A 14,357-nucleotide genomic window follows, 5' to 3' on the forward strand; every position below is an offset into this window, starting at 1 on the left:
ACCAGTCTAGCAAAGGAAAGTGAGGGTCATGACCTACCGCGGCTTTTTGGCACCTGGACCAGCTTTCCCTTAGGTATATCTTATTTCATTGACTTTCCATCTATCCTCAAATCTCTTAGAAATCTCCAGACTGGATCAGAGCCATGGGTTATCCAGCTCAGCAGCCAGTCTCTGAAAGTCGCCAGTACCAACTGCGTCAGAGGAAGATGCAAGAACCTGCGCCTTTATGGAATAACCTGCCTGCGGGGAAGGTTTACTCCTGACCCCCACAGAGTTAGGAGCTGGCTTAGCCATCTGAAATCCCGGTCTCATTTGAAAAAAACCCTCTCTTCCCCCTTGCCTGGATATACTTACTATAAGATAGCATGGTCCGGTGATTAAGGTACAAGACCATGGATTTGCTATGAGGTCTTGGGCACACTACTTCTGTGAGCACATGGATTTCCCTGAGCAAATCCAGCTGCGGAATCAGGGGATAATGAAACTTACTTTCCTTTGCAAAGTGTTTTGAGACTGATAGAGGAAAAGTGCTGGTCTTGTAGGGCATGGGGTGTCATTGCCTATAGACCAGCAAGGGGTGTCATTGCCTATAGACCAGCATGGGGTGTCATTGCCTATAGACCAGCAAGGACTTATATTACTGCCTTGTAGTGTCTAGCTATTTGGCATAACAGTTCTTGGGTGCTATCATACATAGTGTGTACTTTGTGTGTATTTATTATCTGTACCACTGAGATCAGGCCCATTGTGCTAGGGGCTGTAAATACACATAGTAAGTCTTGGTCCCAAAGAGCTTACAATCTAAATAAAGAAGACAACTAAAGGAAGTAGTATTGTCCCCTCTTTACACATGGGGAAGGGAAGCACAGAGAGATTAAGTCTGGGATTTTTGAAGGAGCCTAAGGGAGTTAGACACCCAATTTGGAGACCTAACTCCCTTGGCACCTTTGGAAATTTCAGCCTAACTGACTTGCCCAGGGCTACACAGGGTGTCTGACAGAACCAGGAATTGAACCTTGACTCCTGAGTCTCTTGCCTTCACCACAGTGCCTCTTTGCTCTCTAATAGCTTTAGGCTCTTTAAACACTCCACTCAAACTCATCGAACATCTCCTGCCAGACAATACCCGAGACAGAGAGAGAGAAACCTTTGTATGTGCTATTGGACTCCACAGAGTAGTGGTTGGTGGCCCCTAGAAGAAAAAGGATGGCAGTGGGACATGTATTTTGTTGTAAGAAACTATTCATGATCAAATGGTGTCTTTCTGCTGAAAGCAGGGCAAAGGGACAGAAGGAAGGGGAGTTCTTTAATGTTTAGGGCATGGGATTGGGAACCTGAGCACCTGGGTCCTATTCTGTGCTCTGCTCACAGCTTGATGTTTGATTGTGAGGAAGTCGTTACAGCACCAGGAGTTAGCTGGATTTGACCTTCCCCATGATTCTGGCATCCGATATTTTGAATCAGACCCTTTTCTATGTAGAACCAGCTTAAATTACGTGCACATACAGAGCCTTGGTTAGGGTGCCAAGCACCCTTCAGATTTCACTCTCATGGATTTGTCTATGGAACTGAACCACCCCTTCTTAGAGGTTTGTCTTACACTAACCCACCCCCTTACAGAACCCAACCTTGTGGGCTCCTGTGCCCATAACTAGTTGACCCAGCTGTCCCAGAATTCCCTGCACTGGAGAAAAAAACTACTGGCCCTTCTCAACCCATTGCCCAGGTGCTGTTGTAAGGAAAGTGAGGTTCATGCAGTATCTAAACAGCAAAAGTCTCTGTGGCGATTTTAAATGGAAGAAGAAGAGGAAGAAATCCTGGAGAAGGAAAGTATGAAAAAAGAAAGGAAGAGCAAGAGGTTTCTGCTTGGCCTATGAAGTAAGTGGCAGCATAATCTGACTACAGTGTATCGGACATGAGCCACAGCTCTGAGTTGAAATCAACACGACTCAGTGTGTTGTTTTAACAGAAGAAATGTAGCCCGATTAGGAGATACAAGCAACCAGTTTCTTGCTATGCCTGAACAAGACGGGGAGCGTTTGCCAGCTCCCCCTGGCTGAGCAGATATTATGCCAATAGGACAATTGCCAGTGTGATCATTTTGTTCCAGCTAAATCAGTTGGGAGTGTTTGTTTATGGTGTGTGTTGCAACCTGGCTGCAATGCAGGGGCATTGGAGGGTGGAGGAGGCTGGGATTAATGCTAGAACCTTTGCCTTCTAGTTCACCCTGTATACCGTGGCCCAGGTCAATGACTTCTTGGGGGCCTGTGTGAAAATGAGTTGAGCAGTTTCTGTTAAGTTCCTGGTTGGCAAATGATAACGGTCACTGTGACCGTCTCGGTGCAGAGGGCAAAGAGACTGAATTTCTCCCCTGTATACCGGCTTTAGTCTTGATTCAGCAGCTGGATTTCCCCAGACAGTCCCCTATGCCCATGTGGAGCAGGAGCCCTAGTGAAATCATTTTAGCTCTGTGTGGGGGCACGGGTCTGCCTGTGTCTATCCTAGTTGCAGTTTCAAGGCCTGGGTGTATCCGGATGACTGGCAGCGTCCTCTAGGGATTGTACTACAGCAGGGCTTTGTTTTAGCTCCCATGGGATAGTCCTGTGTTTTGGGAGCTGAAGGACCAGAGTTGTACTAGCCCTGCCTCTCCAGGTATGTCTGTGTAACCTAGACAGTAACTGTGTCATCTGCAGCGCACTCATTTAATGCACAGTAGTGTCTGCACAGTGCTTTCGTCTGCAGCTTGTGGACTCACTACCCTCTTAGCCTGGCAGCGGTTCCTGCTGATCAGGACTGAGGCACGTGGTGGGGCAGTGGTTTTTTGCTCCTCTTTTGGATCAATAGAGGAGTTCCATTTCCAAGGGTCTTTCGCCAGCACAAAAGGCCTTTAAAAGGAAAAGCAGAACTGCTGCAGATTTTCTCAAATGCATCTATATTTTTAAAAACTATTTTTCTTAGACTCTGCAGAGGATAAAACCCTCACTAATCCACTGCATTTCACATAGCACGGTGGACTGTTTGCACTGGGGCGGGGGGCGGGGGACAGTTCTTAGAAACAACCACGGAGCAACTAACCGCTGCACCTGGAGCATAAACAAACAAGTCTCTGAATTCTAATTTCTGCTCCTTCAATGTGATTTATTAATAAGGCCTTTAATTGGCAGACAAATGGGTACTCAGCAGCTCTTTATTGCTAAGGATGGGGGTGGGCGGGGGGAACCAGCAACCTCCCTCCAAGCTTTTTCCTATCCTTCTTTCTCCCCTGTCACCATCCCTTCTTCATTGATTTCCCAACAATGCCTAATTCTATTATTCGGAATGATTTCCCACCGGGCGGTAGTTTATTTCTGTCATCAAATCTCTGATGAAATCTTTAGACATGAAATATTTAGCCCAATACCAACAAATCGCATATAGTGTTAACATGTCACAAGCTGCCTGGCGACGGCATTAGGGTGTAATTTGAAAGCGAGTGAAGTGATAATGCCATGCGTACCGCCTTTGTGAGCATGCATTAATGTTTCTTTGCCTGAGCTGGTCATTGACAGCAAATCGACTCGTGCTAATGGCGTCCGGGAGGGTGGTAAAATTGGGGGTGATGCAGAAAATAAAGAATATTGACTGGCCAACTGCAGTGCCTCAGTAGCCTTTAATCTATTATTGCCCTTGATGGGAATGTTTTAATGCGACTTTAGTGTCAATCGCATTTACAGTCACACACTCTGCCTGCTGGGGAGCACTGTGAAAATGGCAGAACTCGGAACATGCTGTTGCTTAGAGCTCATAGTTATTGATTGTTCCGGGGCTCGGGAGTCTGAGTTATAATTATTTCATTAAACCATTTAATGGTGATCAAATATGAACCCATCTATCGCTCCGGTTAGGAAATGGAGTGAGTTTGAGGTTCATTATTAATCCATGTCGATTTTGCTTTCTTAAATTGTCTGATGCTTCTGAACGGTCGACCTTCCCCTGCCAAGGTTCTCGGTCAGTTTATTATGGGAGAAATGCGCAGAACGATATTTGATTATTGCATGGGATGGGAACAATAGATAACACAGTTCGATTAACGCTGACGTGCGGCAAGGCAAGCTCCTGCTCTAGGAGATTACCCTGAAGTATTACAGAGTGCACCTCGCCCAATTCTCCCCTCCCTTGGGCCATCGTTGCCTTCAGTGGAGTTATTCTCCGGTTTCGCTGGGCTGAGTCAGAGCAGAATCAGTCCCTTTAAATGCCACCGTAATGATGATTTGTGTTGGTGTGAGGCCGAGGAGCTTCAGTGCTAGGTGCTGTGCGAACACAGAACAAACAGATGCTCCCTGCCCCAGAGAGTTCACAGTTCTGCTTGGCCTGCGTGCTAGAGTCTACCCGCTTACTCATATTTGATGGTATCGTACCCCATGGCCAGGTCTTTGCTAGGAGCACTTGGCCAGTTCAGCTAAACCCCAGTGTATTATACTAGCAAAGGGCTCCCAGCATGGACTCAGTTTATACTTATTCCTGTTCCTCTCCCTCTCAAGGTCCTGAGCAAAATAAGCTATACGGGTAAAAACGGAGTCGTGGCGGTATAACTATGTCTACTGTAGGGGCTCTTGCTGGTCCAGCTATGCCAGTCCAGGTTCACACCCCCGATCGACACACCAATGTTAGCAAACGTTTGCAGTCCAGACCTAACCTGTGAGAAGACCCATTGATTTCAATGTGATGTAACAACCTGGGAGAGACCACTAACTCCTTTCCCAAAGAGCGTCTAAATGTTTCGTGTCTCAACCACTGCCCACCTAGACCCTGCAGTTTGATCTGGGCAGATCCTTATGTCTGTGTGGAGCCCCATTGGCTTCACGCCATAAGATTCTAGATCCAGGGATCGGATTGCCCGACTGAAGCCTTAGATTTGGAGATCATCTCTAGGTGAAGAGATTCATCCAGTCCCTCACCTGTTAAGTATTTAATTTAAACTTGTGGCTTTCTAGAGGGGAGGCAGCTTTGCACAGTGGATATGGACCTGGGCTGGACGCCAGGGAGGCCTAGGTTCTATTCCCAGCTTTGCTTCTGATTCTGCATGCCCTTGGGTGAGATCCTTCGTTTCTCCGTGCCTCAGTTTCTCTATCTGGGAAATGGAAATACTGCTCCTGGCTCACCTTTGTAAAGATAAGCACTTTGGCATCTGTAAATCTCTCATTATAAACCTATCTTTATCAATGTAACACCCTCTCTGACTCGTTAATTTTATATATGTTTATAACAACCCATCCTGGGAGCCACCCATCCTGGAATCTAGATGCTTGAAATAACTGCAGAGATATAAGATATGTGGCATATTACTGTACTTTAGACACACTGGAATTGACTCTTTCCTGCCCTGTAATGTGTGTCCACTTTGTGCCCCCAGGCAAAGTGGGTGTCAGTGGTACTGAATTAGAATGGTAGCATTTTACATCCACTCTGCATAGGTGTAAATGTCTTCACATGGTTCAGGACAACAGGGAATCAAGCCAGAGAACAGCAGAGGAAAGAGAGTCTGTTGGTGAAGGCACCAGAGTCATGAGACCCCAGTTCTTTGCCATGAGCTACCTCTGTAACTCTGGGCATTTTTTTCCCATTGACTAGGCTCAGGCCCTCCCTAATTCCTATGTGCCTCAGTTTCCCCATCTGTAAAATGGGGATAAGGATCCTTCGCTGACCAAGGCTTAATTCTTGGACATTTGAGATCCCCAGATGGAAGGCAAACAGAGAAATGGAAGGTGCTAAAAAAGTGCAAAGTATTATTATAAACTACATTCAGGGCTAAACTCTGCAGTCAGTTCCACCTCTGTAAATCCAAAGGAATTCCATTGCACTTGGTGGATTTATATGGGAGGAACAGAGCAAAATCTGGTTCACGGTATTATCAGGTGGCAGACAGGATAAACCATCTCGGAGTGCATTTGTATTCAAGTTTTGTTGAAAACAAAAGTATTCATTTGCGCTTTTACATTAAAAACCCTGGATGTGTTGAACCGTCTATATCTTAATTTTAACAACCTGATTCCTGTTTTCTGTGGGAAGGTAATACAGCTCTGCAGAGTCCTTTATCAGTATTCTCTACTGCCTTCAGACAGCTGCTCATTTTGTGTTGCCTCAACCTGCGCTGACCTCATTTTCTATCACAGAGCAGCAAAGGACTTGGTAAAAATTAGTTATATTAGTGGCTCCTGATACAGCCATCTTATTTGTGATATGACAAATATTTCAGCCATTAGAATCTTTCCATCTCTTATCAGCTTAAATGCACTCACTTATATTCCAAATCACTGCTTAATTTAAAAGCCTATTTGTCTAGATTGTCTCAGGCATGGAAAAAAATGCAGAACACTTACTCTTCAAATAGGGCTGTAGCAGAAGTGGAGTTTTAACTTTGATTGGCTCTCCCCCTCCATAACTTCACACTAAGCAAAGCCCCAGTCTAATCACTTAGTGCACAACACAAGCACATCACTGCTATGCAGGGAGGGTGGGCTGCGGGAGACTTGTCTCTGGACTCCTGGAGTTCTGTCTTTGACAAGATGCTGAGCCTGCTTATGCCTCAGTTTCCCCGCCTGTACAGTGAGGATGTGATAAATGTATTTACCTATTTTGTGGGAAGGGATAATTAACCGTTGGTTTGTAAAATGCTTTGAGATCATTAGATGAAAGGAATTACAGTGGGGATACCCAAACAAATTAATAACCATCTGTGATTAGGGAGGGAAGGATGATCCAGTGGTTAGGATACCTGGGCTAATTCTCTGCTCTGCTACAGATATCCAGGGTGACATTGGACATCTCACTCAGTCTCTCTGTGCTTCTGTTCCCCATCTGTAAATAGCACTGACCTCCCTACCCGGGGTGTTGAGAAGATAAATACATTACAAATTGTGAGGGGCTCAGCTGCAAGGTAATGGGAGCTGTGTAAGTACCTTAGGCAGGTGAACAGGGTTGCCTGACAGTGGAGTGGAGACTTTAATACCTGCTAGGCAAGTTACCTTGATTGTAGAGGCTTCTGGCTGGTTTCTTAAGGCCCAGCCAGCTCCATAAGAGGTGGCAACCGCTGTATAATGAGTAAAAGGGATCTGGAGTAGAGCAAAACAAGGAGGCATTGGCTGGGGAGTCGAGGCTCAGCTCCCAGAGGGCAGAACTGAAGTTTTGTGAGTTGGCTTTCAGTTAATCAGGGCTATCTTAGATAAATGCAAAGTGCTACACACAAAACAGCTCCTAGGCATTTTAAAATATGTCATTGCTTAATCGAGAAGAGAAGGCAGAAGAGATGAGTTGATTTCACGTTCACAGAAGCATTAACTTTTGCTGGTGGCAAAGCACTTCCAAGAAAGCGGGCAGGGAGCAAATTAAGGATCAGATAAATTCAAGGCAAGATTTGTTTTTCTTCCCCCCACCCCTGATGTTTACATGGAAGTTCAAAAGGTGGAGGGAAAAGTGGAACTGCTGGAAAACTGCAAGATAGACAATAAGAACAGGAGTACTTGTGGCACCTTAGAGACTAACAAATTTATTAGAGCATAAGCTTTCGTGGACTACAGTCCACTTCTTCGGATGCATATAGACAATGTCATTGCAATATCCTGGGGATATACCTTTCATAATTCCGGTATAGATAACTGCATATCAGACCAAAATCATGAGATTTTAAAAAATAACACATTTTAGGTTCTTTTTTCATTGCCTTTATTTGAAACTTTAGGTTCATTCAGGAAATGTTTTCAAGCTTTTATCCACAACTGGGAGGGTAGAAACTTCCTCTTCTATGAAAGTTGGGATTTTCACCTAAACACATGGCTCCAGGAGCTGACGCTTTAAAAAAGCATCATCTCTTGCGAGACTCTCAATAACATCACAAGAGCTGGCAATGCAATAGTGCAAAGCAGGTCTTTGAACAGCCAGATTATTTTCCCCTTTGCTCCAAATTGTTTTCATATAATATGAACATTTGTTCACTATTTCCTTTGATTGTGATGCTTGAATACCAGTGTAGTAACAGAACACACCCAGGATAGATTTCCTTAAGCAAGCATTGGAGTCATGGGACACAATACTAGTAAGAACCCTAACCCCCCAAGTGCTGTTATTATTGATCAAGGAGGAACTGGCCAAGTCACAGAGTTTTATAGAGCATACCAGCATGGAGGTCTGTCTACAGCTGACAGCACTGGGATTACTGAATGCTTATGATTGCACTGGGACCCACATACTTTTAACTGATCCTGTGGTAACTTGTGCCATAATCCAGGTTTGACTATAATCCATTGGCTGCATGTACACAAATAGCATAGTTGCTAGATGAACAGCAAATTTGTGACATGTAGGGGATGGAATTGAAAGCTAAAGCTGTCTGAGTAATGGAAAAATATTCTGATCTGATGATTGACAGAAAGAACTCACTGCATAAATTATCCACACCATCTAATATTCACTCTCCTATGGGTTTGTCTGAATAAGGAAAAAATTAGGCATGAATGAACTATTTGAAGAAAAATATTCTGAAGGTTGCCTGATAAATTAGTTGCAATGAATAATGTAACCAGCTCTGCTTCGGGCTTTTGGTTTCAAAAACTCTGGTTCTCTACCACTTTAACTGAAGAAGAATCCCCCCATAGCAGTCACGCGGTATTAGGGCATTTATTCTCCAGCCACTGGTGGGCGGATGTCACTGCAATCTTTGGCGCAGTTCTGATTCCACCAATAGAGGGCAGTGCTGCTTGCCCACTCTCAAGCCAATACACTTTACACAGCAACAGAGGGTTTCAAGTCTGAACTACAATCCCTACCATCACTATAAGCTTTTCTGGAGAATGCAGATGCTGCTCATTGGATCTACATGCAGACTGAGGTGGACTGCAGTCAGAACGTCTTTCTGCCCTATGCTCCCCTGAGAGTTTGTCGTTTTCCTCTGACCCTTTTCTCCCATGCTAAAGGGCTGGCTTTCCAATAAGCAGCAGTTGCATGTGATATCCTCCAGTGCTCATAATGCTCCTTCATTTGGCCACAGGGGGTTCTAGAGAGCAAGGTGGACCTCTACTCCCCACTCCTCCCCGAGCTACGGTGGAGCATGCTGGCTCTGTAGCACATCAGCTGTCTGCTCTGCAGCAGTGGCCTGGCTCTGACCCTGGCTGTTTGGTTGCTGCTCTAATGGACGTGTTTACATTCATGGGCGGTTGTTGTTCAGAACAAGCAAGACAGAGCACTATCAGAGCTGTAGGGTTTTTTGGTCAAATAGCTGAGTTTTAGTTTAACCATTTTGATAAATCCGAAGGGAGGTCATCAGTAACATTTAGGACCTTCTCTTCATCACACCAACAATGTGAAAGGATCGCTCAGAGGGCTAAGCATCAGGTTTGCAATCGTTGTCTTGACCTTATTTTGAAGTAGATAATTTATGCATTTCATTGGGGACCTGGGGTGGTGAGACTTAAAAACAGAGGTTCCGTGTAGTACTTGCAAGAAAGTAGAGCGTCCCGGGTTTCAGTAGAAGACTTTTATTTAGCTGTTGCATCAACAACTTGGTGGAGGAGACCAGATGCAGTGTCTCATAGAACTTCTATTCTCTGTCTCTATCTCTTTCTTGCTTACTTCCTGTTAGATACCTGATGACTCTATGCCATATCCTGTTGCTTTGCATGGAGATAGGGTCTGATTTTCAGAAGTGTTGAGCACCCACCATTCCAACTGAAGTAAGTGGGAACTACGAGTGTTTAGTAACCCTGAAAGTCAGGTCCCGAAGAGCCTGTGGATAGGTTTCTTTGTTTGTTTTTAAGACAGGGATTTGCCCTGGAGTCCTTAGCTGGTTGTCCTATGGACCAATTGTCCAGCTGGATGTGGTTGTCCTTCTGCCCCCAGAGAAGGGTGCACCACATGTGTTATTCTTCTGCAAGGAGCTTAGAGATGAAAACTGCTATTCTCGTGCACTTGTTGCTTATGGTAGTATCAATTTGGACTCTCTAGTATCTTACTCTAATGTAAATTATCGCTCATATTCCAATTTATATTAGTAGGTTTCAGCCAAGGTTCTTGGTTCTGACTAAAACATAAACCCTCTATAGAGTATATTGGTAAAAATATGGTTTTGTCTTAACAAATTCTACCCCATGTGAATCTTTTAAAAATATTTCTGTTGGGAATGTGTGTTTCTTGATGGCAAACAGTCATGATGGAATATATTTAATTACTTATGAAGGTACCACAAAACTAGAACAAACTGTAGTTTTTGTTTAGTTTCAACATTCAACTTGCAAGACGCCAGGAGTTCAAATGCTGATGGAAATGTATTGATTTTTCCACCCATATTGAATGCTTAAAAAAAAAAAGCAACCCATGATGCAACTCCCCTGGTTCCAATTAAAATCACCTGTTAACTTAAAAAGGTCCCTTTTTAAAAAGGCTTTAAAAGATTTTCATTTAATTGATTCAATGTAAAATGCCCTTTACAATTACCACTATAAACTAGTTGTTGCCTGCTGAGTAAGACCCAATTTGAGATGTTTATCAAGACTTTGCACTCTTTCCACTCTTCATACTGAGTTCTTAAATTCCTTATTGATAGCTTGCATCTGTCAGCAATGGATATTTTTAGTTTGTTTCAAGAAAGCTTTTAAAAGGTTGTAATGGCTTCATTTTGTTTCTGTGATCACAAGTGATAAATCGTCTTTGAATGGCCTCACATGTGTGGACTGTTGGGTACTCCTTAATTCATAGGACTAAAATTACGTGATTCATCAACTTCCTTTGCTTTCTTTCTCCTTCATTTACCTGTTTTCATGAAGGCAGCCTTGTTTCGATGATGGGGCCAAACTTGTTTGCATTTCTCCTACAATAATCTCATCCAAAACTAACAAACAATGTCATACTGATTTGTTTCCACTCAATGGCTGTCGATTGAGATGGTTGGACACATCTAGGACTGTGCCTTCAAAGGATTAAAATTAAAAGGTTTATGCTTTAACTCATAGGCTATATCGTCACTGACAAAAAAAAAAAAGAGGTGTGTTTTTTACCATGGGTTAACTAATGCGCATTAGCTATTCCACTGTAAAAACGTAGTGGAGACAAAGCACTACTGTGGGGTAAACTAGGCAAGAGCAACTATGAGTGAGGGTATAATGCTGACCTCATTGTGTACATTACAAATGCCATGTCTCCACTTAGGACCTTACCGTGCCATGATCATTGCATGATTGTTATCTTGGTGTTAAAAAAAAAATCACTTTGTGTCAGTGAAGACAAAGCCTTAGTGTGAGTGAATTTGAAGCTTTTATAAGGTGTCAGACTCTTTAAACACTGGGATGGTGGGTATAGCCCACTGGATGAACAAAAGGGCCACCCCCTTACCTGAGGGAGAGGCACCAGAACCCAACTGATTGTGAGGGAGAGAGAATGAAAAACAGGGATGGGAGGTGTGGGGCAAAGGGGCAAAGCAAGGATCCAGAAGGGGTCAGCAGCATGCTCTGCCCTCGGGAGCCCAAGGAGTCAGTGGATGTTTAATATTTTTTCATCCTTACAGCTGTGTCAGGTAGGGAAGAACCTGTTTTACAGGTGGGGAACTGAAGTACATTATGAGCTGTGGAGATTGAAGCCCTCTCATTAGCCACAGAACTGGCTCAGTACAGGCCACAATAATGCTTGTTTCCATGCCCTTCCTCATGCCATATGCCTCATTCTTGAGCTAGAGAGGCTGCCTCCTAGACATAAGAGAATTTTAGTCATAGGGCCCACTGAGTCCTTGGCTTCCTCACTGAGACAGACCCCAAGGGTGCTGATTGTGGTGGAGGGATGATGTGGAGGCTCCTGTGAGAGCTAGACTGAGGTCACTAAATTCATTTCACGTAGACCAGCAGTTGTTGTCGTCAACTCTTGCGAGTCTCTCTATGTTTGTTGGTTTTCTTAAAGCCTAAGCACCTAGAGTCTTGTGATTGACTGTGAAACTCAGCTTTTTGTTTGTTTGTTTTTTAAAAAAGTCTCTAGACTTCGTGTTTGTGGAGAGAAGCCTGGAAATGTGACCCAATGAACACTGATGGCTTAGAAACCAAAAGGCAAATATAAAGAATCTGACTTTTTTTTAAAAAAAAATCAAGATTTCAGCCAATCGCATGATTTTGACTCACGATTTTTGAATGCTGGGCATTGGCAACACTGATTGCTGAGTAGCTGTCCGGTGGTAGCAATGTAGGTCACTATTCTCCCCCATGAGGCCTTGAGATGGAACTTAAGGCTCTCTCCCATTACCAAACCAACCTCCGGAGTTATCAATTCTTAGTGGGTAGGACACTGGGATGGGAGTCAGGAAATCTATTTCCAGCTTTGTCATTGAGCTGCTGTGTGCCCTGAGCAAGTCACTGCATCTCTCTGTGCCTCCAGTTTCCCCTCCCACCCTATGTCTGTCTTGTAAATTCTTAGTGGCAGGGTTGTCTCTGACTATGTGGTGTATGTACAGCACCTACCACAACGGGACCCTGATAGCAGCTAGACACTACTACCATAATAAACTTTGAGTGCCCAATATGAAAGACTTTGTGACTGACCTCTGTTCAGTTGCTATAAGGTGCAGAGATGTGTCACAACCAGAACCCTGGATTCAAAATCTGAATTAGAACTTTATGGATCTAATTAGGCCAACTGAAGACCCCAGATCGGAATATCCCAAAGCTTGTAGGCTCTGCTTTGGATCTGAGCTTTCCCAGGGCTTGGATGAAGATGTTGATTGGTGGTTATTTTATTTTATTCATCCAGTGTGTGTGAGAGAGAGGGAGATGGGAAGAGATGTCCAAGCTGTGGAAATGGTTCTGGAGCCAGCATTCGGTTCTGGGATTTTGATTTAGGGCTGTCTCGTGTGTGTTAGATACTTAATTTAGCTTTCAGTCTTTGAGCATTAATCAAAAAAATCTTTGCTCCTTCTCAGTGGTGGCTTCTTTACCTGCTTGGGTGAAGTCCAAAGGTGAAATTCACCCTTGTACAGAGGGACAATGTGATATATCACTGGGGCCTTGTTTCAAGGAGGCAAGTAGGTATTGCCAGTTATATGCATTTAAGTGGTACATAGGTCTCTGTACAGGGGTGAGCTTCAGTTCATGAGAATTTGATTTGATTATTCAAAGTCAACATTTAGTTTTCAGTTGCTTTTCTTTGGCAAGAAGATTGTCTGACAAAGCATCAGAGAGTAAGATATTCCTCTTACTCACACCCAGCATATATTTTATATTTGCTAAATGCTGGGCCCAATTCTGGAAGGTGCCAAATACCCTCAACCCTGACTGAAATCAAGCAATGGTTTAAATATGCCACAAGATCTTGTCAGAAGTGTTTAATGTTTAAAGTCTATGCAAAGTGCTTGCAGCATCTGCCTGCATGAAATATACAGAGATGAACAAAGCCTCACATCCATTCTGGTTTCCATAACCTTTCTCTGTCTGTAGTTTGCAGCCCCCGAGGTACACTCCAGGTCCAAGATCTCAAAGCAAGACTTAGCTTAAAATCCCAGATTTTGCTTGGTTTCCCCCTCAAACCACAAATGGGCCTTGGTTCACTGTAATCTTAGAGTGGATCTTGCTCAGATGTGCAAAAAATTTTCCCTGGTTTTAGTTATTTCTAAGGAAGGAAGGTTCACACAGCTTTAGGGGTGTAGTCTCATCCAGCTTGTGCTCACAACCACCAGACGTGCACCTTGTTTGTCAGACCTCAGTGTTGTCGTTAAATGTAGCCGTGAGACCATGCTAAAGTGTTTTCCTTTAATGTATCTGTGTTGTCTGTATATCCCCATAGACATTTCAGTCAAAAGCAGTTCACTTTGCATTGGCAAGATCATCCCCATGTCTCATATGTCAGTTGTATTCCTACCCCACAACACCTGCTGAAGTTAAAGGTCTGGATTTCAGCATCCTCAAAGTCTGGGGGGTTTCGATGCTGACGTTTAGTTCAACTCATTGTAAACATCTGGGTTTGGATTTCAGAAACCTCCCCAAATTTCAGGGTATTTGGATCCAGGAGTTCAGTTAAAGCACCTCTCTAGTTTTTTCTGGGTGTATTATTTTGTTTTGTTTCCTTTACTTAGAGGCCTTAGAGCCTATTTATAATGGGAAAGTCCAAATGGATGGTAACAAGTCCATCTCTGTGTGCACACCCTTCCTGAGCTGTGTGGAACATTCCTGAGCTGAGAAAAAGGGCCCGTGGTTCTTGTTCACTTCAATGGGAGCAGGAGCAGGCTCATTGGGTTCAGTGGGAGTTGTGCATGTTCAGCACTTCTTAGAATGAATAAAAATATACAGCTATTATCTAGCACTTTTCATGCATAGATGTCAAGTTACTTTACAAAAGAGGTCAGTATCATTAGTCCC

Source organism: Trachemys scripta, chromosome 21 (genome assembly GCF_013100865.1).
Source record: "Trachemys scripta elegans isolate TJP31775 chromosome 21, CAS_Tse_1.0, whole genome shotgun sequence".
In the NCBI taxonomy this organism is placed as follows: Eukaryota; Metazoa; Chordata; order Testudines; family Emydidae; genus Trachemys; species Trachemys scripta.